The 26,559-nt window shown below is 44.3% G+C and overlaps 1 protein-coding gene across 2 annotated transcripts in view; it reads left to right on the forward strand.

Annotated features, from left to right (window-relative positions):
* Peli2 (pellino E3 ubiquitin protein ligase family member 2) overlaps positions 1-26,559 on the forward strand; it is a 148,117-nt gene that overhangs the window by 95,788 nt on the left and 25,770 nt on the right. The window lies entirely within an intron of this gene.

Genomic DNA, 26,559 nt, shown 5'->3' on the forward strand with positions numbered 1-26,559 from the left:
CTGTGCCACAGTGTCCTTCGGCCCACTGTTGGTGAGCACTCCCCCTCTCTACCCCTGATATTCCGATAGTCTGTGGATTACAGATGTGCAGAGAAAGGTCAAGAAGGTAGGGTCAGTGCAGCCTTAATAAGAGCAGAGAAGATGGCAGCAGATGTGGATTGGAGGCAGAAAAGACTCTAGCTTTTTTTTTTTTAATGATAGAGTCAAGAAACACTCCTTTATTTTTTTTTTTAAAGATTTATTATGTACACAGGGTTCAGCCTCCATGTATGCCTGCAGGCCAGAAGAGGGCACCAGATCTCATTACAGATGGTTGTCAGCCACCATGTGGTTGCTGGGTATTGAACTCAGGACCTCTGGAAGAGCACTCAGTGCTGTTAACCTCTGAGCCATCTCTCCAGCCCAAGACTCTAGCTTTAAAAGAACCTTTGCTTCTGATAATTGTTGTCTTAGGGTTTCTACTGCTGTGAAGAGAAACACCATGACCATGACGATTCTTACATAGGAGAACATTTCACTGGGGCTACCTTGCAGTTCAGAGGTTTTCTCCGTTATCCTCCTGGTGAGAAGCATGGCAACAGGCAGGCAGACATGGTGCTGGAGAAGGAGCTGAGAGTCCTACATCTCGAGCCGCAGGCAGCAGAAACAACTGTGCCTCACACTGGGCATAGCCTGAGCAAAGGAGACCTCAGAGCCACCCTCACAGTGACACACTTCCTCCGAGGCCACACCTCCTAACAGTGCCACTCCCTATGGGGACCATTTTCTTTCAAACCACCACACTCATTATTTTTGACAAGGATACTTGTCCTGGATATTTCCCTTCTTTGATACTAGAAGATGTTTGGACCACTTATTAACTATCAAGGGTCAGATAACAGATACTATGTTCTACGTAACTTTCTGAAAGTATGTAAAGCCAAAAAAAAAAAAAACCAGTTTTCTTCTGCACTTTTCCTTTAAGTTTTTAATTTCAAAATTCAAATGTTGGGTGTTTTGCCAATATGTATGACACGCGTGCTTGATGCCCTCAGAGGCCAGAAAAGGGCACAGGATCTCCTTGAAGTTACAGGTAGCTGGGTGCCATGTAGGTGCTGGGAACCAATTCCATGCCCCCTAGAAGGACAGCCAGTGCTGTTAACTACTGAGCCACCTCTTCAGCTCCTGCGTTTGTCTTATGTTGGCATGCTTTTTTTCTAGTTTCGCAAGATTTAAATACCACTTGCTAAGATACCAGGAGATTCTAGGCAGCTTGTGTTATATAAGACCTGTGTCCTCCAGCCCAGCATACTGTTCTGCAAATGTAAACATAGGAGGGCGGTGGCCAGTCCACTGTACAGTGTTCCTTAGAGTGAGTGATTTCCTAGCCTGCCAAATAATGGGCAATGTAGAAATTCCTTCTGTGGACATAGAGTGTGGGCGGGAGATTGATGAAAGTGTGTGCACTTCTAAAAGTGCTGGGTAAGAAAACCCAGCAGGGTCAGAGATGCCAGAGCTTTACCTAGATGGTTCCATGTTCATTTGAATGGCTGATCTGAGTGGGAGGCGTCAGTGATGGCTGTACTTGCTTCACGAAAATGACCTCCTGTTGTTTGTTCTCCTGAGACCTGCGATCTCAACTCAAGACAAAACAGGTTCTCTCGTGGACTTCCTAAACCTGCCTTAAATCTCGTGGCCTGCTGTGTGATGTGTGTCTCCAGCTTGGAAAGTCACAGCTTTTGAAGAGCTCGTTCAGTAGCGGTCTCTGAGCTTGACCTTGAAGTCGTCTAGTGAGTGGGACTGCAGTGCAGTGGAAGGGGATTTGAACCTCTCCTAATGCTGTTTTGTCAGGCTTTTGTCTTCCCTTTGAATATGTACACAATTAAATCTCTCTCCATTCCATCAGTTCTGCTTCTTTAGAGAACCCTGACAAGCATAGTGATTAGCTCAGAAAAGCAACTCAAAGTTTAAACAGTGTGTTTTCCTTGCAGTGTTTAGGTTGTGATTGTACACTTGGAAGGAGGTGTTCTGTACCTTTGTTCAGAGCTTATATAACAAGGAACTCACCACTTAAATGGATGTGTGAGACACAAATGTGAACACGGAAATTATAGTTGAGGGCAAACATGAAGACTGGGCTCCCCTACCCACATCTTTTCTGGGCCCCCGATTCTCTCTGTACACTCCTGACCTGGTGCCAACTATATTACCATATAATAATTACTCGTTTGCCAATCAGGTTCCCTCTCCGTGTGCTGCCTGCGTTCAAGGTCTTGTCTCTAAGGTGCTTGTGTTCACAGAGCCTGCCATAATGCTGGTTGCTCACTGTATCGAGAATAAGTAGATAGATTCATTCATACACACACGTAAAATCAGTTTGATAGGATAACCATTGAGAGTGGAGGTCGGATCCTAGGAAATCAGGAAAGGAAATGGCTAGTCCAACTGCTCACAGCAGCAGGTAGATTGACAGATGGCTACGTAGACAGACTGGGGCAGGCACAAGAGTGTAGTAGTCTGGGAGCAGGTCAGAGTGGAGGTGCCCTGCTCAGAAATCTAGGAATCTAAGTACTCTAGCTTAGCACTGGCTATGGAAGGATTGGCAGTGACCTTGGTGCTGTAGGACTATCTATGGTCAAAGGAGGCAGAGGTGAGAAGGGAGCCTGGAACTTCCACAGTGAGTGAGGTGCAGAATCATGAACTGGTTGAGTGCTTTCCAGTGCTGTCCTGCGTTAGCTGTGAGTTAGGAAGGCATAGGCAAAGGGACAGGGAAGGGCTATGATCCCTGCAACATTACCGTTTCAGGAGAGATCGCCTACCTGGTCCTGACCCATGCTGCTTCGTCTTGTACTTTGGTTTTGCCTGTCCACCTTCTTGGGTGTCAGCACAGCCTGTTAGGTATCCCTTGCTGACCACCCGACTTACTGATTACATGGTCATTTGGGACAAAGAGGTGTTTTGATCCCTTCTGCTAGCCATAAATGGCACACCGACATGATAATAAGACACTGTGCTCTTTTTTTTATTTCCTAAGCCACTTGGCTGGCTATCAAAGTGTATTTGTAAATAAATATACATGTGCTTAAACAGCCCTAAAATCCTAAGAAATGCTACATACCTGTATTAAGATCTTAGTGAATTTTAAGACTTCCTACACTTGACTGTCTCCCAGATGTAGATATGTTCATACTCGTGTTAAGGTTGCATTTTATCAGTTTTGAAACATGTTTCTGACCGTGCCCTTTAACTTGTTTCTCTGAAGAAATTGCTCTGGGTTATCTATTGGGGTAAAATAGGATTTTGTTTGTTTGGGCACAGTTGTCTGTTCTGGCGTGCTCTTCGTGGGTGTTCTGGGTGCCTTTGGTGGTATTTAGTGAACTGCTCATACCTTTGAAAACCCATGCTTTGATAAAATGATACCCTGTTAATGTACACTTCATGACAGACTCCTAGTCCTTGGAGTTTGCTTTGGCTTCTGTTCTGGTGCCAGTGGGATTCTCCTTCCTCCTCTCCTGTCTTTCTGTCTGCTTGATGGACGAGTCGAAGAGGTTGAAGTAGGAGCTGTTGCTAGGTACCGTACCTTTTAAGTTTGCTTACGTCATCTTTTAAAGGTTGGACTCTATACTTTGACATATGTTTCCTGAGCATCGCGGCAGTCTTCAAAGCTTGTTTTTATCACTCTGACTTCCCATCATCAGCCTGTGAGTAGTGGTGTTTAGGAGGGCTCGGACCATGAGCAACCTTTCTGAAGCAGGACGCACGGGAGGCAGTACTGGGTCCTGAATCCCTGGCCCCATCAGACACTGTTTCGTTGGGTCATTGGAGCCAGTGACACGGGAATGGTGCTGGTGCTGGGTAGCTTGTCATGACAGCGCAGCTTAGCACTGGTGTGCAAAGAGCCACGGAAGCAGCGGTAGGTAGTGGGCAGACAACAGCAACAACAAAAATAGAGTGTTTGTTGATAATTATAAAGTTTGGTTGATGTCTCCATTTTTGGTAAAATTTTCCTTAGTCTGCTTTTTAGTTAGCCCCATATTCACAAGGCTGAGGATGCGCTTGGTCCCATCTGATTGGGCTATTTCTCACCTTTTCCCTGGTTACTTTTGTCAGGGAGAAGTGGTGGGTTTATGATAGGGCATCATATTTTCCAACTGTCCATTCCTGCAGAGTTCACGTAACAGTTGAAATAAGTAGAGCCTTGGCTGGCCTAGAACTCCCTGTAGACCAGACTGATTGCGAATGTGTGACCATTTGAGGGTTTTTTTTTTAACCCCAACTTACTTCTGTGTACAAAATTGGGCCTGACTTGAGTTTTCAGTATAAAGTTCTGTCAGAATACTTAGGCAAATCTCTAGAAATAGAAGTCATATATTCTAAGGTTGCTTTGAACCCTTGCTTAGCCCGTCTGGTCCCCACTACGGCTGGAAGAATTCACATATTTCCTGCCTGCAGTACTGCAAATGTTCTCCCTACACAGTGCACGCTGCTTGTGCACAACCTCACTAGTCAGGCAGCTCCACTTCTTTGATCCCCTTGTTTTTCACAGAATTAAATTCTACCTCCCTGTAATTTTTTTTCTGGTTGTTTAATATTTGGTTCCTTGAATCAACAGAGATGAATTCTTTTTCATGTGGCTTTGGGGTTTTCTGCCTCTTACTTCCCCCGACAGACAATAACTCTCTCTTTCCTGAATTAAACTCTTGGTGTTTCCAGATTTACTGAGCATTGTGATGAAGTCTCCATCCGCATCAGGAGTGCTAAGGATTCCCATCCACTGGGTGTCTACTTGGTCCCTCAGTCACTGTGTGTTCGCAATGACGCGTGATGTTGTGACCTGACCGTAGCCAAGCACAGTGGTGGCCGAATGCTTCTTGTAGGGCCGTGCATTTCTGCAGCTCCGCGTTACTGTGCAGTGCAGCTGACAGCCGATGGCAGAGGAGCGCTTACTCCGCATTCCCTGCCAGTGCACTCTGAGCCCTGCCTTTCTCATGCTAACTACTCATCCTGGGACTAGGGGAATATGCCTTTTAAAACATAAACAATGTGCTGTCGTTTGATTCTGTTTGGGTGGACTTATGAAAGCCCTGATTCTAGCCTGTTTATCTTCACTAAGGAAGATTTCCTTGACTAGAAAATTACCTAGGATATAAAAGTCTTTTGGAATGTTTAAAAACACATCCTTCTCATTTAACATGCTGCCAGTCAGTTCTGTCTGCAGAGGTTGGTAGATACGCAGTTATAATTAATAACTGAATCATTAATTTAACGTGCTCCTTTCAGTTATGTTGACTTTTCAAAGAGTATGTTTTACAGGAGGGATTCACTTACTGCCTTTAATTTAAAAGAAGGAATTAAAGCTTTTATAATCACATTTACCCAGTATTTTGTATCAATTGCCATTTTATAATGACCATACTAATTAGATTTCCTTCTGATTTCAATCTTCCAGTACATACTTGATCTTAAAATTTAGGTTCTTATTGCAGAGTTTCCTGAGGGTCATGACAGTTAAAGGTAATTAGTGGTCTGTGCCTGTCTCTACAATAGCCTTGTGTTTCTTAAAAACTGGGTCTTGGAGCTCTTAGATTCCTGAAGGTTTTGATTGATTGATTGATTCATTCATTCATTCATTCTTTCATTCATTCGTAGACAAGTTCTCTTGTCACCCAGGAACCAGCCTCCAATTGCCTCTGTTGCCAGTGCTGGCTTTGAACTCCGATCCTCTCGGGTTCACCTTCCAAGTGCTGGGATCACAGGCATGCACCGTCATGCCCAGCCAGGTTTTCCTGACTTGACTGTAGCCCTTACTAGACAGACTTACAGTGCTTACGTTTATGATATAATTTTTATATTACAGACAGTGAAGTTGGGGTCTAACCAATCAGTTACTGTCTGGAACTTGTTGTGCAGGGTTTGAAGCATGTGTCTAGAGGCCCGATGAGAGAACCTGTCTGACACAAATGCTCAACTCCGAAGATCTGAGCAAATGAAAGGCTTTCTTCAACAAACTTGAAAAAGAAACTTTTTTTTAAAAAAAAGAAGAGTAACAAATTAGAAAAATAGCAAAAGCCTCCTTGATATGATTGAGTCAACTCAAGTGGTAAATTAAGCAAGTTTTTTTGTTAATGGTGAAAAAGTGTTTTGTATTCCTTTGCTTTTGACTGAAAGCCTGTGTGAGCCCTTAGTCTCAGCTTTTGAAGACGACTTTGGTGCTAATATATGTTGGTGAACTGAGGCATTAAAGTATAAATTGACCTACATAAAAAGAGCTAAAATAATGAAAGTCATTAGTTACTAAGCCACAAACTATGCTCTTGGCTTGGGTCCATAGCGTTTCATACATTTAAGAGTTGCTTATATTGATTTCATACAGTCTTGAAAATCTAAAAATATTTATCTAGTCTTTCTTTAGACTTATAATAGGTAAATAATCCTCAAGGCGAGTATAACATAGTATCTGCTCTTAAAAACTCCTCCTGCAGCTGGGCATACAGTTCAGTTACAGAGCATGTGCTCAGCATGCACAACACCCTGAGTTAATCCTGAGCACCTCAAAACAAACTAAAACCTCAGTGGGCATGCTTTGTTTTTTATTCAACCGTTATGCTTGAATGTTGCCTAGGAAACAGTCTCTTTTAAACCTAGGAGGGCTTCTAGGGTTTTGGAGAGACAGCTGATGGTCTGTGCTGCCGTGGAGTTTATGCTCTGGTGAAACTGCTCTGAAAATAAATACGGCCGCATTAAAATACATGGAACTGAGCTGTAGCTGGTCAGGGTGACAATAACTGGGCATGTAATAGTAAATTTGAAGTTTGCAAGTGAAAGCAGGATGTGGTGGCGCGTGTCTTTAGTCCCAGCACTCGGGAGGCAGAGGCAGGGGGATCTCTGTGAGTTCAAGGCCAGCCTGGTCTACAGAGTGAGTTCCAGGACAGCCAGGGCTACATAATGAGATAATTTTGTCCCAGTGAAATAAAATAAATTCACAAGTGACAAAATTCTTTAGTGTGAAATTTTAGAACAGCAAGGATAAAGGGAAGATAGTGGGAATTTCTCTGGAGTAGGGAACTGTTACATTTAAAGAGCTAGGAATAAGAAGTATCAAAGCTCTCAGTAGTGAAGTAAGTTCTAGCGATAGCTCTGTACCCAGCCAAGCTACCGAGTGTGAGACCAGAACTGAGAAGTGTTAGATGTTAGCACGGAATCATTAATTACTAGGTTGTTCTCCACAGAAACAAAGGAGTAAACTACAGGACACAAAAGATCTAATATCTGGAATGGCACTAGGCATTCCAGAGTGAAAGGTAAACAAATGTCTGGGTGGTGGTTCCCAGCAGAGTCACCTCGATGGACAGGGAAGAGCGACGTCTGGAAGAAGCGGCTGTTGGTAAGAGCTGTGGGGACAGGTGGAACACTAGTTCATGAACTCAAGCACTTTTGTACAGAGTACCTTTACAGTCGTGTTACAAGTTTGCTAATAAATTTTTTGTAGGAAAGTTCTAATTAATTCCGGGAGAAGTAGAGTTTTCTAGAAAGGAAGCGCAGTGACGGCATGCTGTAGACTCAACTGCAAGCGTCACACTCATTGAGCCATGGGAACAGTTAGTGCCATTGAATAGCAACCAAATATTAGGATGAGAAGGAAGGAGTCTGTGTGTGAAAGCGAGGTAAGAAGGAAATAAAACAATTTGAAAAAAGGAAGAAAATAATATGTTAGCTCCTGTGATGTTAAACCAACCTGTCAAAGGAACCTGAATGACTTTTAGCACAGTGAGACTTAAGGATGAGGAGGAAAAGCCATTGACCAGAGCTGGGCTACCCATTTCTCCAGCAGACCCCATCTCAAGGGAGTGGCTGAGTGGCCTCTTTGTGTGCAGTGCCCCTGCTGGAGCCACCGGAGGCTTCACAGGACAAGCTTGCTTCAGTAGACCTCTTTAGACCTCTTTGTGGGATTCCTTGGACTGTGGGATCTGTATCCATCATGCCTTTGATTTACTTTCTGGGCTTTGACCTGTATGCGTCCTGTCTTCATTGAGAGGGTCACTATAAAAATAAGCCTGGTTGACCTTTAGCAAGTGATGGCGATCCTCCAGTTGGCTGTGCTGTCTGTAAAATAGGGTAGTAGCACTCCTTCCTTTTTACGGTGAAGAACAATCACTGGAAATATTTGAGATCGTCCCAGGAACTCGGTGGTCCTCAGCCTTTGAGTTGTTTATTAGATATTTACATCACAATTCCTAAGCTTAGCATTACAGTTAGCAATGAAGTAATTTTATAATTAGGGGTCGCCACAACATGAGGACCTGTATTAAAGGGTGACAGCATTAGGAAGGCTGAGAACCACTGCAGCAGTTCGTGGTTCATAGCAGGCATCTTACAGCATTAGGACGTGGTACATAGCAGGCATCTTACAGCATTAGGACGTGGTACGTAGCAGGCATCTTACGGCATTGGGACGTGGTACATAGTAGGCATCTTACAGCATTAGGACGTGGTACATAGTAGGCATCTTACAGCATTAGGACACAGTATGTAGCAGGCATCTTACAACATTAGGACGTGGTACATAGTAGGCATCTTACAGCAATAGGACACAGTACGTAGCAGGCATCTTACAACATTAGGACGTGGTACATAGTAGGCATCTTACAGCATTAGGACACAGTACGTAGCAGGCATCTTATAGCATTAGGACGTGGTACATAGTAGGCATCTTACAGCATTAGGACACAGTATGTAGCAGGCATCTTACAGCATTAGGATGTGGTACATAGTAGGCATCTTACAGCATTAGGACACAGTACGTAGCAGGCATCTTATAGCATTAGGACGTGGTACATAGTAGGCATCTTACAGCAATAGGACACAGTACGTAGCAGGCATCTTACAGCATTAGGACGTGGTACATAGTAGGCATCTTACAGAATGTTGTTTTACTTTAGTTAGCCTTTGGAGTTTTTAAAAATTGTGGGTTTTTTCTTTTTTGAACTTACACAAATGCATCAATTATCTAGAAGTGGTTCTTTGAAATATAAAAAGAGTAACAAAAATAAAAATAAAACACTGCAGCTAAAAATAACACAAACAAAAATGGTGATGAGAAAACCAGTATAATTACAGAATTTAATTCTTAATGTCCAGGGACAAGCAAATTGGACAGATTGATAATTTCAGTGAAAAACAGAAGATGTGTCACTGGGAAGAGTCACAGTGGCCCTCTGAAAGTTGGGTTTGACTCGGCAGGCGGTCTGTTTGTCCTGTCCCCAGTGCATTCTGTTATGAAACTGTCAGAGAATGGCCTGCAACCTCAGCACCTTCATGCCAAGTAAAAAGCCTCTCATGGAAGTGGAGTCGTCCAGACCACGTACAGACTGGGGGTGTGGGATGGGGTGGAACTGATGGGTTTTGTCACTCAGGCCAGCCCAGATGAGGTCTGAAAGGCATCCTTTAGAGCTGGATTTCTCATGGCAGAAGCCACTGTGCCGAAAAGTTTGCAAGGTCAGTCCCAGAGCTCATAGCAAACAGATTCAGAGAGTGCAACAAACTTTCGGCAAACCCCTCGTCAAGAGCTGCAGCCTTGTGGCCCACAGTTCAGGGTGTGCGGATCCCTCGATCTGCTGCTGTATGGCCCACAATTCAGACTGTGCAGTACAGAAGAGCAAGTGTATGAATGAAACTTTATGTTTCACTTAGGGTTAGTTAAAACCACCAATGTGCAGAATGAGAGTCAAGTCATGAGCATAGTCTGGGAACACATTTGAGGGCAAGTGTTTGGTGACTTCGAATTCTTTCTGTCACTGGAAATCTCTGCTTCAGAAAGTCGGGGCTGTGGTTATTTTGTTTTTAGTTGATCTATTTTTAGATGTTGGTGCTGATGGAAAGGTTCTTACTGTTCCTCCCAACAGGGCAGCAAGTACTCAGAAAGATGCTGTTGTCCTGGGAGTGCTCAGCCACAAGAGGGCAATGAGCAGTCTGTCCCAGGAACATGGGAACCAGTCCTCAGCGTATGGATTTCAGCTTTGCCATATTGAAATTTGTTAGCCAGTGTGATTTTAGATAGAAAAGGAAACTTATGTTTCCCTTTTCCTGCATGTGTGTGTGTGGTATGTATGCCTGTTTACAAGTGTGTCGGTGAACATGTATGTATGATTATATGTACATGTGTGTGCATTTACACGTGGAGGGCAGAAGCTGACACTGGCACTCCTCAGTGCCTCTGTGTTGTGTTTACAGAAGCATGTCTTAACCACTTGAACCTAGAGCTTGCCAGTGGAGCTGTTCTGGCTAGCCAGCTTGCTCAGGGGAGCCTGTCTCCTAAGTCCTGGGACTACAACCGGCCACCATACCTACCTGGCATTTGTCCACTTTTAAAACATTTGTATAGCAAATGATTTTACTAGAAGCTTCTCCCCAGCCTCCTGAAATGAAGAGTTTCTTCATGCTCCCCCAGTCAGGTGGTGGAGCCTATGAGTGCCCTTACCTTTTCGACCTGAATCTCTTCATGGTTCATGTTGGAAACAAGACTCTGGACATTTAAAACAGCAATGCCAGCGGCTGGACGCTCAGTCTGATTCTTTTCTAGCATGTGCTGATCCCTTATCAAGAAGGTGAACTTTCAGGCCCATGTAACAATCTGAGGCAGTTGTGTGTCTGAAGAATCTGTTCACCGTTTTCCCCGAGTTGAGATGTTCCATCTTAGGGGTCTGACAGGTAATGTCTGTTCTTGTAGCGACCCTGAGACGCCTTTTCAGAACATATGGTCCATTGATGCAAACATGTGGACTACCCACCAGAACACAACAGTGCAACATCTTTGCACCGTATGAAACAATAGATTGTAGTTTCCTAACTTACTTAGATTAAAGCAGATTTAAGTTAATTGGTGTAGATGGAGGCAGACTGTTGCTGAAGCTGAATATATCATGTGATACCGTTGAAAGGCTGCACTGAAACAGGATATGATTTTCAAATGGTCTCTTTCATTCATATTTAAAAATGATGATGAGCATATGGAACTTTGGTTTGTGAGCTGCAGAGATGGCTCAGTAGATAAGAATATAGCTGCTCAAGCCCGAGGAACTAAGCTTAGATGCTTAGACCTACATTTTAAACAAAGAAAACTGTAGGCATGGCTGCCTTGTTCTGTACCCCAGAGCTGTTCAGGGCAGGTACAACAGCATCACGAGGGCTTCCTGTCCAGCCAGTCTAGCTTGAACAAGTGGTCCATCTTCGTAAATGCTGTTCTTGCAGGATGGAAAACTGACGCTAAGCAGCTCACAGCTGAACTTCATTCTGGAGAGTGCCAAGCCCATCCTGTGCTTTTTAGTTTTCACAGCCACTTGCAAGACTGAGAGTGGATTACTTGTAGTAAAATGATAAGAATACTAAGTCAAGTGATAGAGAAATTGCTCAGGGAAACTTAGCTGGTGAGTAGCAAAACTCTCTGTCTTCTCTTCATTCTGTCAGTCCAGTGTTGGCTTACAGTTTGCAATCTTTTTCATAGGCATTGATTAGACACAGTTCCTTTTCTTTAATTTGTGCAAGAAACCCATTCCACACACTAAAACTATGCTGATGGCTGTCTTTTAAAATTCTGGTCCTCTTCTCACTCTGCACCACAACTGAATAAAATGGAAATATGAACGTGCAGTGCAGTCCTTAGAGGGATTGGAGAAGTTCTTAGTGGAAAGCACATGCAGAATAACATCTGCTACATAGGAGGAGCCCAGATGTCCTGCTACATGCAGACACACGCCTGCATGGTGTAGTAACACGGGCTGGAGCCCAGATGTCCTGCTATGATGGAGGAAGGTCATTGGCTTATAAAGGAACTGCCTTGGCCCATTTTATTGGTTAGAGGATAGGTGGGAGGAGTAAACAGAACAGAACGCTGGGAGGAAGAGGAAGTGAGCTCAGTCTTGACAGCTCTCCTCTCGGGAGCAGACGCCTGAGAGAGACGCCATGCCCCGCTCCCGGGATGAAGCTCCGACCCAGGATGGACATAGGCTAGAATCTTCCTGGTAAGCGCACCTTGGGGTGCCATACACAGATGATTAGAAATGGGCTAAATTAATATGTGAGAATTAGCCTAGAAGAGAATGGGCCAAGCAGTGTTTAAATGAATACAGTTTGTGTGTTGTTATTTCGGGGCATAAGCTAAGCTAGCCGTGCGGGCGGCTGGGGTGCTGGGGACGCAGCCCCGCCGCCCTTATTACTACAGATTGCCCAGATGTGTGGACAGCCGAAACCCACTTAAAAAACCTGAGAAGACTTAAAAATTAGGGAGCGAGAGTTTAACACAGATTTTTGCTGTTTGTTGGTGGCGTGCTGTAGAGAGATTTCCTGATTTGGCAACAGTAACAGAAATAAAACGCTGTGTCATTTTAAAGCGCGACTTCCTGGGTCTGTGCCGCCATTGCAATCTCTGTCTGGCTCCTGGGGAGACAGAGCTTTTGAATAGAGCATTTGGAGTAAAGTGCTACGATTTGTTTGATGGCAACTAGACTCGCTGTGTTCTCGGGTCTGCTCTGCTTGTTAGAGGCAAGCATGCGCTTTCATCTAAGAGAGGCTTCCTGACTCAGCTTTAGCTGCAAAGCCTGCAGCTCATTAATAGGTCCTGCCACGAAACACTTAAACGGTATTGACGAAAAGCTGAACGCATGCTTTTCGGTTTTCAGCCGTAGCAGGAAAAAAACTGCGCCGTTTAAAAATGCCGGCTTTCTGGGCTGTCCTGCCAGGACAAACTCTGACTCTTTTACGCAGGCGGTTTGTGCAGTTTGCAAGCGCAGGCTGCTGAAGCTCGCTTGCTGGCTACAGCCAGTACCTCAGCCATGAGCCTGGAAAGCTAAGGAATGGGCTGGATCCAGCCGGCAAAGCCACACCTTTAATCCTACTGATATTGCTCAGTAATTTAAAGGCTCGAGTGGTCAGAAAAAGAGAGATATACAGTAAAGAGAGATTCAAAGACAGAGAAAATTTCTAAATGGTTTAAAGTGTGTTAAAAATATGTGCAAGCTAAAAGTTGAAGTTCTTAAAGTAAGAAAAAAAAAGGAAGAGAGTTGTTGTGTGTGGTAGCACACGCCTTTAATCCCAGTGCCTAGAAGGCAGAGACAAACAGATCTCTGTGAGTTCAAGGTGTAGTAGTGTACACCTTTAATCCCGAATGCCTGGGAGGCAGAGACAGGCGGATCTCTGAGAGTTCAAAGACAGCCTGGTCTACAGAGTTACTTCAGGTCAAAGATACAGAGAACCTGTCTCAAAAAGCAAAAAGTTGAAAGTAAAAATAAACGAAATAGAGGTTAAAACAAAGCTGTACAAAGATGGAAAATACACAGAGAATCTTGATATTGTATGCTATTATGCTCTCTTTGAATTATTTGAATGCTGAGGAAGGAGCAACAGCTGCTAAAAGATATTTATTTATAAATACTGCTGAACTAATCCAACATAGATATTTTGAATTTGGATCTAAGGATATGATACTTTGGAAAGGAGTTTCTTATTTTGTTTTCACAGAGGATGAGACGCTGTTCATTTCTTCTATTCCAATTTGGTATGATGGACCACTCCCTCCTGAAGGGTTGGTGTGAACACCTTCAGAAAATTGCTTCACTCAACTGCCAACTGAGATGAAACTAGCACACAGGTTATACCATGAAAGACCTAACTAACGACGTCCCCATTCAGCAGGAAGCAGTTTGGAGAGAAAAAAGTGCGCCCATGTTCCCATATATTGTTTATAAATGTTCTTTTACAGTTAAAGGGGGAGATAATATAGGTATGAATAATTTGCATTAGTACAGATTTTGCTTTATTGATAGAGATTTAAGGTCAATTTTGTTATATGTATAAGTGTTTCTGATTTTGATTAAGGTGTTGTGATTGTGTAGTTCATTATTAAAATGTAATGTATAATTAGGAAATATAGGTTGTTGATGGATAATCATAAATAATAGTCAAGTTTGTAGTCATGTTAGTTAGATTTTCTAGATATATAGAGATATATTTTAGATAGACATTCTTCATGTCTTTCAAAGATTATAGAATAGGACATTTAATGTTTTAATAACTTAGGACTTTTCATGACAATGAGACATGTCTGCCCTGGCAGCAACAATCTACTTCAAGAAGAAGATGGGCATCGAAAATGATCGTTATGGAGTTTGATAGCCATTTGGGCAAGAAACTGCTCTTGCCTGGACTATTGCATAAACTGGACACAGTGAACCCACAGAGAGAGGACTACTGAACTTGCCTAAGGTGAGATGATCTTTTGGGGTTCCTGATTCATGAAAGAGTCTGTGAGACATTCTGCAGGACACAACAGATAGTGACTGAACTGACTTTGAATTTTCCTGCTTTATGGAAATGTCTGCTGGATACCATGGGCCTGAAGGCTGAAGATGGATGCCCCAATGGTACAGAGGAACTTTGGGTGACTGTCCAGGCAGCGAGATGTCTCTGTCATTTCTAGAGTTTTAAAAGTTGCTTTTTTCTTGTTTGCTTAGGTAGTATTGTTTGTTTCTGGAGTCTTTGATGGAGTTAAGAATAGTTAGTTATAGTTTTCCTTAGTTATGATAAAGATTATTATAACTTTCACTTGATAACTGTTTTGTTATATGTAATTTTGCTATGTTAAAGTTAAAGCCTTTTTTTTTTTTTTGTTTAAACCGAAAAAGGGGAAATGATGGAGGAAGGTCATTGGCTAATAAAGGAACTGCCTTGGCCCATTTTATTGGTTAGAGGATAGGTGGGAGGAGTAAACAGAACAGAACGCTGGGAGGAAGAGGAAGTGAGCTCAGTCTTGACAGCTCTCCTCTCGGGAGCAGACGCCTGAGAGAGACGCCATGCCCCGCTCCCGGGATGAAGCTCCAACCCAGGATGGACATAGGCTAGAATCTTCCTGGTAAGCGCACCTTGGGGTGCCATACACAGATGATTAGAAATGGGCTAAATTAATATGTGAGAATTAGCCTAGAAGAGAATGGGCCAAGCAGTGTTTAAATGAATACAGTTTGTGTGTTGTTATTTCGGGGCATAAGCTAGCCGTTCTGGCGGCTGGGGTGCTGGGGACGCAGCCCCGCCGCCCTTATTACTACACTGCTACACGCAGACACATGCCTGCACGGCGTAGTAACACCGGCCAGAGCTCAGATATCCTACTACACACAGACACACACCCGCAGACACACAAGGCTGCGGGTTCAGATGTCCTGGTATACACAGCCACACAGACCTGCAAGGCATACCACCGCAGTCTTTGAAACTAAACCAAGAGTGGAAATATTGTGTGTTCCATACCCTAGACTGCTGTGTTGCCCCATCATAATCATGGATCTTACTTCCTGTCATTATAATTCATTCCACTAGGTATTTGTCCTACTGTGTTTTGCTGCTGTTTATTTTTTGTTTTGTTTTAGCTGCGAAGTATTCTGTATGCCCTGTTAATGATTAGATGCTTTGTATTGTAACAAATAGTGTTGCATGATGAATGATCTGAAACATAATATTTTTTGAGAATTGATCTTCTGAGCCTATATGTAGATATTTACAATTTTCTCTTTCAAAGAAATGTTTCATGCTCTTCTATCAAGTCTACTTTTGGAATGGGTTGACATTGAATATATTTGACCAGTGCAGTACAGTGGTTTGCTTCTTTGGTTTCAGACATTTCGTGTGTGTGTGTGTGTGTGTGTGTGTGTGTGTGTCTGTGTGTGTGTGTCTGGGTTGTACATGTATGAGTATTCACAAGTGTGCAGATGTGCCTATAGGCCTAAACTGACCTTTCTGTGTCTTTCTGTTTATTTTCTGCCTTACTGAGGCAGTTTCTTGCCAAATCTGTAGCTCCCCAATCTCAGCTGGTCTAGCTAGCCAGCTTCCCCACCTCTGCCTGCTGTCCTGCCTGTCCACTTGTCTGTGGTTCTGGGAATTTAAACTCTCGTCCCTACACTTACATAGCAAATGTTTCATCTGCCAAGCCATCTCCCAAGAACACAGATACTTCAATTTTCACATTTATGATTAAGTTACTCTCTTTTAACAGTATAAAAGTCATGGATTTAGGAAGGTTGGAGTCCACAATTGAGTGCAGAGTTCTGTAGTTACTGCTAGAGAGCTCCCGTTAGGTTGAGTGTGTCCACTAGGTATAAATGTTCAGTATCCCTTCTGTCTACGTCTACCCGTTTGTTTACAGACATGCCTCTGTGCCTCATGGGCACCTTTCTCACATCTCACTAAACTCATTCCATGAGTAGCTGTTGTTTCCCAGTCTGGAAAATGATACCATTCTCTATATTTGGAAAAACTTGAAGTTAAATGATGAGAGACAATCTATGGTTTTTTTCCAGAAATGTATGAAAATGCTTAAAAATGTCCATATTTTTATTGCCAAAAAGAAAAGAAAAATCTTGAGTTCTGTTTTGATTCCATTGGGTTAGCTGCCATATAACTGGCACCCACAGAGAAATGCCATTTGGACAGTTTTTAGCAAGATCAGCTGTAGTGCCATCCGTTCAAATATATTTTCAGAATATTGGGTTAATTTAAACCATTAAAAGTAGTGGCATAAATTTTAATTGAAGCACAAAAATAATTTTCCGTGTCTACACTGCTTTTATTATGTAGTGAACATGTCTAGAGCCAACTAAGTGTGTGGTTCCAGTTAACATAGTAAATAATAACAATGTTTGCACATTCTTACGTCTTTCTACGGTTTTGAAGGCTAGAACAACTCTCACTTGAGAGTTTCAAGATCTATAGCAAAATCAGTTCTTTCTAGTCTTTAGTCGAAAGAATTGATGAATGGAAATTTTAGGCTGCCTAGAATAGTGAGCCATGCTGTCTTAGAATCATGCAAGAGGTGACCCTAACCGGGGCTTCACATTCTGTTAGGGGTGCTTGACAGGGGCACCCAGAGCAGTGCAGTCACGTGAGACGGGGGAGAAAGCAACCAGAGAGCTTGGGAAACAGGAAGACAGGGTGCTCTTGGCTGGTTTGTGCTAGGATATGGGCCCAGAGGAGCAGGAAGGAGACCACACTGCACCGTCCCAAAAGTGAGCCCTGGAGTCTGGCCTTCAGTCAATGAAAGAAAGGAGAAACTGAGCCTTCAGAGGGAAGACCTGAGGCTGCCTCTCCTCAGTCTGGCGCTTCACGGACTAGAACCGATGGCCTTGCCTTGTGTGGGGCCGAGTGGTTAGCGTAGTGGGTACCCTGCCCTGGGCCTCTCTGGGTGAGGCCGCTGCTTTTGCTCTGTGTGGTCCAGGGTCAGTTCAGGCACTGAATGCACTGACTTCCCACTGCATCTTCGTCCCTCTGCCCAGGGCTGCTGCTGCGCTTGGCCACTGAATTTTGTCCCCTCTGTCAGTTCCTCCCTGCCCCAGTTTGGCTGTGGGAGATGGACTGTGTTTACTGATTGGAGCTCATGAATGAGAACTAATGTTTTCTGATACAAGCAATATTGAGCATCTCTGGTGTAGCAAATAGCTATACAGGTAGAGGGATGAAAATTAAAGTCAAGTCCCCATGCAGATGCCTGGACCCTATGTTATTTGGCATTGTTTACATGTGTTGCCTGTGCTGGCCCTTTTCACAGTGTTCAATCATTGTCTCATCACCGTGAAAGCTTCCTTTCCCCTTGTAGCTTTTCCTCTCATCAACTTTCTGCACCTCAGAATTCAGTTCAGAGACAACTTCTTCCTAGAACCCCTGGAACCTCTCCCAATGCGCGGACCACAGTTTCTTCTAGAACAGTCTAATCTGTTCAGTGCAAAATCCTACACGAGTAACAGAAATAGTGTCTGTCCTAACTTTAGCCTTATAAGGTCAGAGCGCAAGATGGTGCAGGGGCTCCAGCTGTGTCTCCTAAACAGCTAAGAAGTTTGCACTTCCTCCAGGAAGCAATATGGAGATGTGTCTCCAGAGAATTAATTGACAGTTGGGGAAGCATATGACCAACAAAATACGTGGTCGTGGTCGTGTAATCCCTAGCGAGGGCAGTCAGGTCCAAACTGGCGAGTGTGGAGCTGGGAGTGCATCCTACTGCTGTTCCTGTGACTGGTTTGACCCAGCCATTCATCAGAAAGCCATTGAGTGCACCAGAGTCATGCAAGCCTGCATGTCATTGGGAAGAAAGTGCTTTGGGGAGAGTCATTTGACCTTGTGAACAGAGGTGCGTTTTGTACAAGTAAAGAGGGGTTCTTGGTTATTCTCTATGGGATTGGCGTTCCAGCCCCACTTCACCTCAGGCTGTAGGGTTTGGTAAACCCTGTCTTCATTGAGAATGCTCCAGGCAGGGCTCCATCTTCTCCCTCCCATGTTAGCAATGTCCCTGTCTAAACTTGACATCAGTCTCATTTCCAAGTAGCTACCGGTACTGGGCTTGTGTGGCACCATCAGATACAACAGTGATTCCTAATGCAATTCTGGGCCACCCTGGAGACATTTCCATTTTCTGATGGTTGCCACACATCAGCAAGACAGTCAATCCTAGGAGAGAGGCACTGGCAGTACCGTAAGTCAGTTGTCATGCCCATGGGACTTGCTGGGGTTGTGCTAGTAGATAGAAGAGGTGACAAGTGTAGAAGATGCTCTTAACCACGGTCGTGCCCAGTCTGATCCCCCAGGGGCTCTGGGGTGAATAGACACAAGGTGCCCCACCTTGAGTCAGGGGCTCAACTTTCCTTGTTGAGCTCCAGGCTGCAGGCTGCCTCAGGGGAAGGATACCATCTCACAGGCTTTCTGGACCAGGTGGTATCATTGCAAGTTCTCAGTAGGAGAGTTAGTCTGTGAGCTGTCATTAACCATTATTCCGCTATCCACACTCTCCGTGGTGGGGCCGGGGCTCAGGTCTGTGAGGCCATTGGCAGAGATGTCTTTAGACAAGGCCAGTTGACAGCTAACCCATAACATTCTGTTCACAGTTCAATCTTTTCTCTGAGGGAGACAATGGCAAAATATGTGTCTAACACTTCGAACTTTAAACCCCAGGTTTCTTTCCTTACTTCATTTGATCCCTGCATCAGCCCTGTAAAGTAATCAGAGAGGCTGTTGATCGTTCTCAGCTGAGAACCGTGTAGCACGTGCAGATTAAGTGAGTGATCAAAGTGATTTGCACAGGGTCCTTGCTGCATATCCGTGAGATGGGCAAACTGTTAAACACAGTGCTGTGTTTGTTGTGCGGGAGGTTAAGTGACTGTGTTCTAAGAGCGGGTATTGCTTGGAACTGCCATTAACTGTGTGGACATTTAGTCTCAACACACCCTGCAGGCCCTCAGTGTGGACGTTCAGTCTGAGCACACCCTGCAGGCCCTCAGTGTGGACGTTCAGTCTGAGCACACCCTGCAGGCCCTCAGTGTGGACGTTCAGTCTGAGCACACCCTGCAGGCCCCTCGGTATGGACAAGGATCAAGTCTGGAGCTCGTTTCTGACACGTTTGATGGTGAGGCGAAGCCACTAAGCAGAGTGATGGGAGACAATGATGTAAGGCGCTACCTGTGGTAATTGCTGAAGCCAGCCTAACACATCAGGACACCACACCAGCAACACTCCTGCTTTACTATACGCCTCTGTTCGCCCCGTGCTCTCATCTAGATTGGCATGACAACTTGAAGCATGGCGAGCATGTGCACCCTAATTCCTTCTTACAGCAAGGCATAAGTGGATTATGAGGCAGGTCTTTGAGAACTGTTAATCAGCTTGAGAATAGCATCAGGTAATGATATCTCGGCAGCTAACTTCTTCAAGGGTTTATTTGTCCGCCAGCATTCTGAGCACTCTGTGGTGGGTGCACTCTCAGCCGACAGTTTGTAGACCAGTGGAGTTGCTGTAGCGGAGGGTCAGGTCTATGTAATAGAAGCAGGCTTGAAGAAAAGGGGTAACAGCCTTTAAAATTACCCCCTCAGTTGACGTTGTGTATCACTGCTGTAGAGTCATCTTCCCAAAGCAGAGACGTCTCTGCTCGTTAGCAGGTGCCATCCTTGCTGGACTGTTTGTGTTCAGAGCGCTCTAACTCCGTCCGTTGGTCACATTCAAGCCCAGCAGCTTTAAAAGAAGCCTTTGAAAGTGTGTTCTGAAATGACTTCGAGAAAATCGTGTTGAGCCTGGAGTGTAGTTGCTGTTGGTCATGATGGAGTCACTTTTGGATAGGCAAAACAGCACGCTACTCCCAATACTCCCAATAAAATTTAACTGGCAGTGTCAGAAGCCAGCTGTGCCTCTGAGGGGAGAGTGCATCACATCTGGTTAAAAGTGTGTTATTTATTATGTTGGAATTTTGTGTAGGGATTAAATCTGTTTTCTTGTGGAAACAGACTATAGTTAGAAGACATAAAACCTCAAAAAGCAATTGGAAAGCAACCAATAGCTAGCCTGTAAAATCTTAATCAGAAATATTCTTAGCATATAGATTTCACACATCTCCTCTCCAGTACTTTATGCTCTGATAAGCATGGTTCATACCTTTGGAGCGATGGCTTTGGAGATCATGTCTCCTGTCTTTGGTATGCAGGCTTCTATCTTCAGAGTCTTACTGAGGATACAGGCGCCCTGAAGGGGCCGGCTGTCTGAATAGCTGCACAAGACCCTGTAAAGTCACATTATTAAGTTGATAAACATTAAGGTATATGTTGCCATGTTTTTTTTGTTTGTTGGACTGGTTGGTTTTTGGTTTTTCAAGACAGGGTTTCTGTGTATAACAGCCCTGTCTGTACTGGAACTCCGTCTGCAGACCAGGCTGGCCTCGAGCTCCAAGACTTCTGCCTGCCTCTGCCCCTCGAGTGCTGGGATTAACACCACATGCCAGCCGTGTTGTGTTCCACGGCAGAACTGCATGTTAGTAATGCATAGTGGCATCAAGGACTTGTAAGGTATTATTTTATAGTAAGTATATTTTCTATTATCGTAGCACATATTGTATTATGTGAGACATACCTACCAAGACACAGAACAGATATCTGTGGTTAGGTAATCTTGTTCTGCTTGTATCCCAGGAATTATTTCATGTGCTGAGATAAATAGTATAAAAAATATAGACCATCCTATCCTCTCATACCAATGTGGGCTAAGAGAAAGTAGGCAAGTAAAATAAACAAATGTTTGCTTCTACTAAGTGCTAAGAGTTAGAACTGAATTGAGGTGGTCCTTAATATATGGCATTATTAGGAGGGCGTAATAATTCAGTAATTGAACTGTTTAAGATTGAAATTGCCACCAATTCAGTTATACACAGTGTATCTTCCTATGTTTGAATGAATACCTGTATTATAGACAGTGTGTATATGTGTGTGAGAGACACACAATAAAGATTCTAAATTGTAGGCAAAACGAATTTCACTTTCTACCCATAAAGAATTGCCCCAATGCCTGAAGAGACAGACGACTTAGCAAGTAGCTCAAACTGTGATCCGTAGGAGCAGCAAGCCAGAAAATGTGGTGATCCTCAGTCCGCCCGTGGTGATCCTCGATCCACCCAGGGCAGTTTCCGGGCCCAGGCACAGTAATGACGTCACTGAGACGAGTGTCAGCAGTAGGGTTTGTGAAGGAGAGTTGAAAGGGCCTTGTACTCAGAGAGCATGGGCACAGAGGGTGTCCCCAAAGCCCACTGCTGAGCGCTGCCCTACTATTGTGGGGTGCAGCTCCTCTGGTGGAGGCAACAAACCTAACAATTTCTGTGTCTCACAAAGGAAGATTAATTCATGTTCCCACCTGCAATGTGGAAAGACCACATAATACAAGAGAAATAGGATGGGTGCAGAAAAGTCTTACCCAGATAATGAGAGTAAATTACCCTAGATCAGAACCTGCCTCAGACTTGCCCAAACAAAGCCGAAAGCAAGCCCTGAGAGATGAAGCTGCTCTAAGGAGACTTACTGCCTGCCGGAACAAGCCCAACACTTTAACAAAACCAGCACCCACGAATGTGAAAGTAGCAGGACCCCGCCTTCAGTCACAAGAAATGCATAAAATAATAAACTGTGACCTCGAGAATCATTAGGAACAAAAGCAGAAGTTATACTAGGAATGGCATAGTCTTTTGAGACCTCAGAGCCCACCCCCAGTGATGTACCTTCAACAGGCTACACCTCCTAGTCCTTGCCAAGCAGGTCTACCAAGTATTTAGATTTATGAGTTCATGGAAACCATTTTTATTCAAACCAGTACACCCACCAAAAAGAGGTACACTAGATGATCGGACACTGTTTGTGTATTAGAAAGAATGCAGTTGCAGTAAAGCCCCATGACGGCATCCATTCTGTAAGTTACTGTGTTAAGTGGAAGGAGCAGGATGGGAACACTGCACACCAAGCTTCCATCACTATATTAACACCCCACTGGTACGGGCAGTTGGCCCTGGAAGGACGTAGTAGGAGCTGGTGAGTGGTTCTCTGACTTTCTCTGCTATAGACTGGAAGTGGAAGGTCCATCATTTGTACTTGTGCATATTTTACCTCATTAAAATATCCTTTGTCTCCAGGGGCCTGGAGAGCTGGCCCTGTGGTTACAAGCACTTGCTGTTCTTCAAAGGACCAGGGTTTGGTCCCCAGAATATGCATAATGACTCACAACCCTCTGTAACTCCAGTTCCAGGAGATCCAGTGCCCTATAGTGACCTCTGTGGGCACCAAGTACATGCATGGTGCACAGATATACATGCAGGTAAAATACTCATATATCTAAGAAACTAAAAAGGAGTGAATCTAAAAAATATAAATAAATTATATGAATGTCTTATAGATGAATCAAGAACCTGGAAAACGCCATAAATTAGTTTATTATGATGGTTTGCACCAGGTGTAGTTCTGTTCTGAGCACTGTACGTCTCAGATGTCAGGCCCACACATCGGTCATACTCGGTTCGTGCAGAGGATTGCAAGGGACTCCGTGTAGCAAGGTAGCACATGCCCTTAATCCCTGCACTCAGAGACAGCAACAGCTCTGAGTTAGAGGCCAGGCAGCCTGGTCTACATACAGAATTCCAGGCCAGCCAGGGCTACATAGTAAGATTCTGTCTCAAAAACAAAGCCTCCCTCCCCCCCCAAGTTCAGTTTTTCCTTTTCTTTGCTATTGCTATGCACTTGGGAGGTGGAGACTGGAGGGTCCGTTTGCTTCAAGCCTGTCGCAGAGGTGTGATTTGGGCTACATGAAACCTTCTCTCAAGAAAATAAAAAAGTTGAGTTCTTTGAGCCTCGAGGAGTGGTGTGGAGCACACCCAGTCTTCCACCAAGTCATCTGTGAAAGTGTCACATGACGAGGGTGCTTGCTCAGCCAGCTAGCCGTTGTCTTCCTCCAGATTTCTTATATTAAGGTTGCAATTTTCTTAAATCCTACAGGCTCAACATCCTGAAAATGCCAACTGCCAAGATGTTTTCTTTTGAAAATAAATATTTTCTTGGTTCTATATAAGTAGAATTCTAGATTTCACCGATAGCATAATGCAAATAAGATTCTTTAGCAGATGGACAAATTTTAAATGTATCTGAGTCGTAAAAACAAAAGTCAACTAAGGGGAAAATTGAACTTTTCTTTTGAATGAGGTCTTTGGCTCCAGTTGGTAGAGTAGTAATCAGGGGCTTTGTGTATTGTTTTATTGAAGCAACAGTAAATGTCAGTCTTTCTTAGCACCCGGGATTGTTTAGACAGCTGGTGAAGTGGCCTACATTTTAAAATATGTATATGGCAGGTTTGGGGGTATCTTAGTATAAAATCATTGTGTGTGAGGGCCAATTTCTAGCACCTGGAAATTTGCCTGCGCAGCCAACAGAGCACTCAGTTCCGGGTGGAAACACAGGGCCCTGGAGCTTGCATTTTGAGTGAAGTCAGTTGTAAGATACTTTATTCTACTTGTGATTCCAACTTCCTAAGAGTCACTCTTCCAGGGAGCTTTGCTTCCTGGGATGAGTGACTCAGATATTTGTCAACGTAAATATTTAGAGAACTTACTGGAAAAGATCATGGAAGACAGACACACACCCGTAAAGCACTCTCTGTTGACTGATTAAATATTTTTCTGTTAGTTACCACTCTGTACGCTGAGTCTGTTTGTCTGTCAAGTCTGACATATGCAACATTGAGAAAATACTGCTTTAGTTTTGCCGAAACACTTGGTATTTCAGGAAATGCTGCATCTGCCTTGTTTACGTGCTCCTCTTGCTGTGTCTAGCACCATAGAGTGTTCAAAGGCAGATTCACTGCTGTCCCTGTAAGGAGTCTGCTGAGAGTGGCTGCTTCACTCTTACATGACCAGGGTCCTCCCTTACCCTTCTTCAGTGGCCCTCCAGAGATCTTTATCATCGTGTGAACCCTGGGGTGACTAGCAAGGCACATGATTAGGAACTTTCAGGACCCATGTCCTTCCTCCTCCTCTCGTGCTCTGAAAGGAGCTGCTACAGAGTCAGTGTGGAGAGATGTCTCTACAGAGTAGTAGAGCTTTGCAAGTCACGATTAACATATGCTTCGTCCATGGTAACCGGCGCAGTGTGCAGTTGGTGCTGGGAACATGTTTATATGTATAGAGTGTTTAGATCTCAGCTTTCCTGCGTGGAAAACTCTACTCCGCCCCGATTTTCCCAGAGGTAAGACACAACAGAAGAGGTTGTGCATTAGATTGGCTTTGTGTGTTGTAGGGTGAAATGAATCATCCTCCAGACTTGGGTGTGAGCATGACCGTTGATATTGACTGCCAGTTGACAGGACATAGAATCGCCGGGAGACAGTCTCCAAGCATGCTGCTGCTTTCACCGTAGACCTTGACAAGGATGGTGAGCAGACTGAATCCTCTCCTGCCTTGAAATTTCTGCCATCAAACACATTAGTCCCACGACTTTTAAATTCAGCCTCCCTCAGGTTCTCAGGACACAGACAGAAGGCAGCCAGATTTGTTTTCAAATTTTAACCTGAAAGCCCCCATTGCAATCATGGCAGAATCCTTGTTCCCGTCTGAATCCTCATGAGCCTAGGCCTCTACCATCCACATTTCTCTCGGGCTTCTGGTCTTTCAGACCCCCATCAGAGGAACCCGCTAAGCCATACTCATACCATCGGAGGACTTTCCTAGCTCAAACTTCCAAATTCTTCCTGTGCCTCCTGGAGACCGTGTGGTCAGGTCTGTCACAGCAGTAGCCCCCTTCCGGGTACCAGTCTTCTGTGTCAGCTGCTATCTTGGCACTCGGCTCAAGGAAGGAAAGGGTAGTTTTGGTTCATGGTCCCAGCCCTTCACTGCAGAGAAACCATGAGAGTGGGAGCATGAGGAGCCTGGTCCCGCAGCAAACACAGGAAGCAGAGAGAGGTGACGGCCACATTGACCCACTTTCTCCTTTTTATTCAGTTTAGGACCTCAGCCCATGGAACTGGGCTGCCCGCAGTTAAGGTGGCTCTTCCACCTCAGTAAATCTAACTAGATGACCCTCCCACGCCTGCCCAGAGGCTGGTCCTTTCAGGTTGGCAGTGTTAGCTGTCGCAACAAGCCCTTGACTTCCTCTACCTTGTGCTTAACTACAGATCCAGAGTAACTAGAGGTGGTAGAATCCCTGTGGACAGATTCTCAGAGAGTGCAGGTAGTAGCTTTTCTACTGTAGCCTTCGCTGTCCCTGTCTGCTGAACTATCAGAATCTAGCCGTCTCTTGTGGCTGGTACCACCAACCAAATCCAGCTTCCTTGTAGTTAAGAGTGACCCCAAATTAGAAACAGGTGCTTCTTAAGCATTCTTGTCTCTGGCCTCTGAGCTTGCTAACTTATTGTCTGTCTGCCCCAGGCACTGTCCACCACTATGTGTACAGTAGCTTCTCTGTCAAGGCTTATAAAATAGCTCACTTAAGCTGATGTGGACGGGAACAAGAGTGGCCTAGCGCCAAGTTCAGGACCCTTGCTGCTTATCATTTGATTTACTAGGAAATACTATCGCTTTTGATTAAACTCATATTAGCACTCTGACTTGCTTATCATAGCCATAGCTTAGGCACTTGTCTGAAATAATACGGTCCCTTGACAAATGGAATATCTTAAAGTGTGTATGTGTGCACCGTGAAAGGAGAGTTCTTTTAGAAATAGCATGCATACATATTTTATGCATAAATTGACAAGGATGGCAGAAACTCATCTTCCCTGTAGCAGTTTGAACTAGACTGATTGAGGATTTATTGCCTAATTATACTTGTCATCCTGACATAAAAGTCATTAGTTCTAGAAAAACGTTTTTGTCATACCAGGATCATCTCTAATTAATACAGTCAGTATCGAACATGTATTTAAAGCCAGAGAGAACCGTGTCTACAGAACATGTGACAGACTCCAAGGAGCAGATAGTGAACCTGCTGGGGTCTCATGTTGTGCCTTAAGTGCAGCTTGACTTGTGAGGAAGGAAAATGCCGGGCTGCACGGCATCCCCTGCTTCTGTCCCTCTCTTCCTTGTTGACGAATGAAAGTCGCCGAAGAGTCAGAGGGAGGCCTTGTGTACTGCAAGGTCCTGGACTAGAACAGTCAGAGGGAGGTCGTTTGTATGGTTGAGGTCCTGGACTAGAACAGTCAGAGGGAGGCCATGTGCACTGCAGGGGTCCTGGACTAGAACAGTCAGAGGGAGGTCGTTTGTATGGT

This window comes from Microtus oregoni, unplaced genomic scaffold (assembly GCF_018167655.1).
Source record: "Microtus oregoni isolate MIOR12 unplaced genomic scaffold, Mior012 000045F_ref0000178, whole genome shotgun sequence".
Lineage (NCBI taxonomy): Eukaryota > Metazoa > Chordata > Mammalia > Rodentia > Cricetidae > Microtus > Microtus oregoni.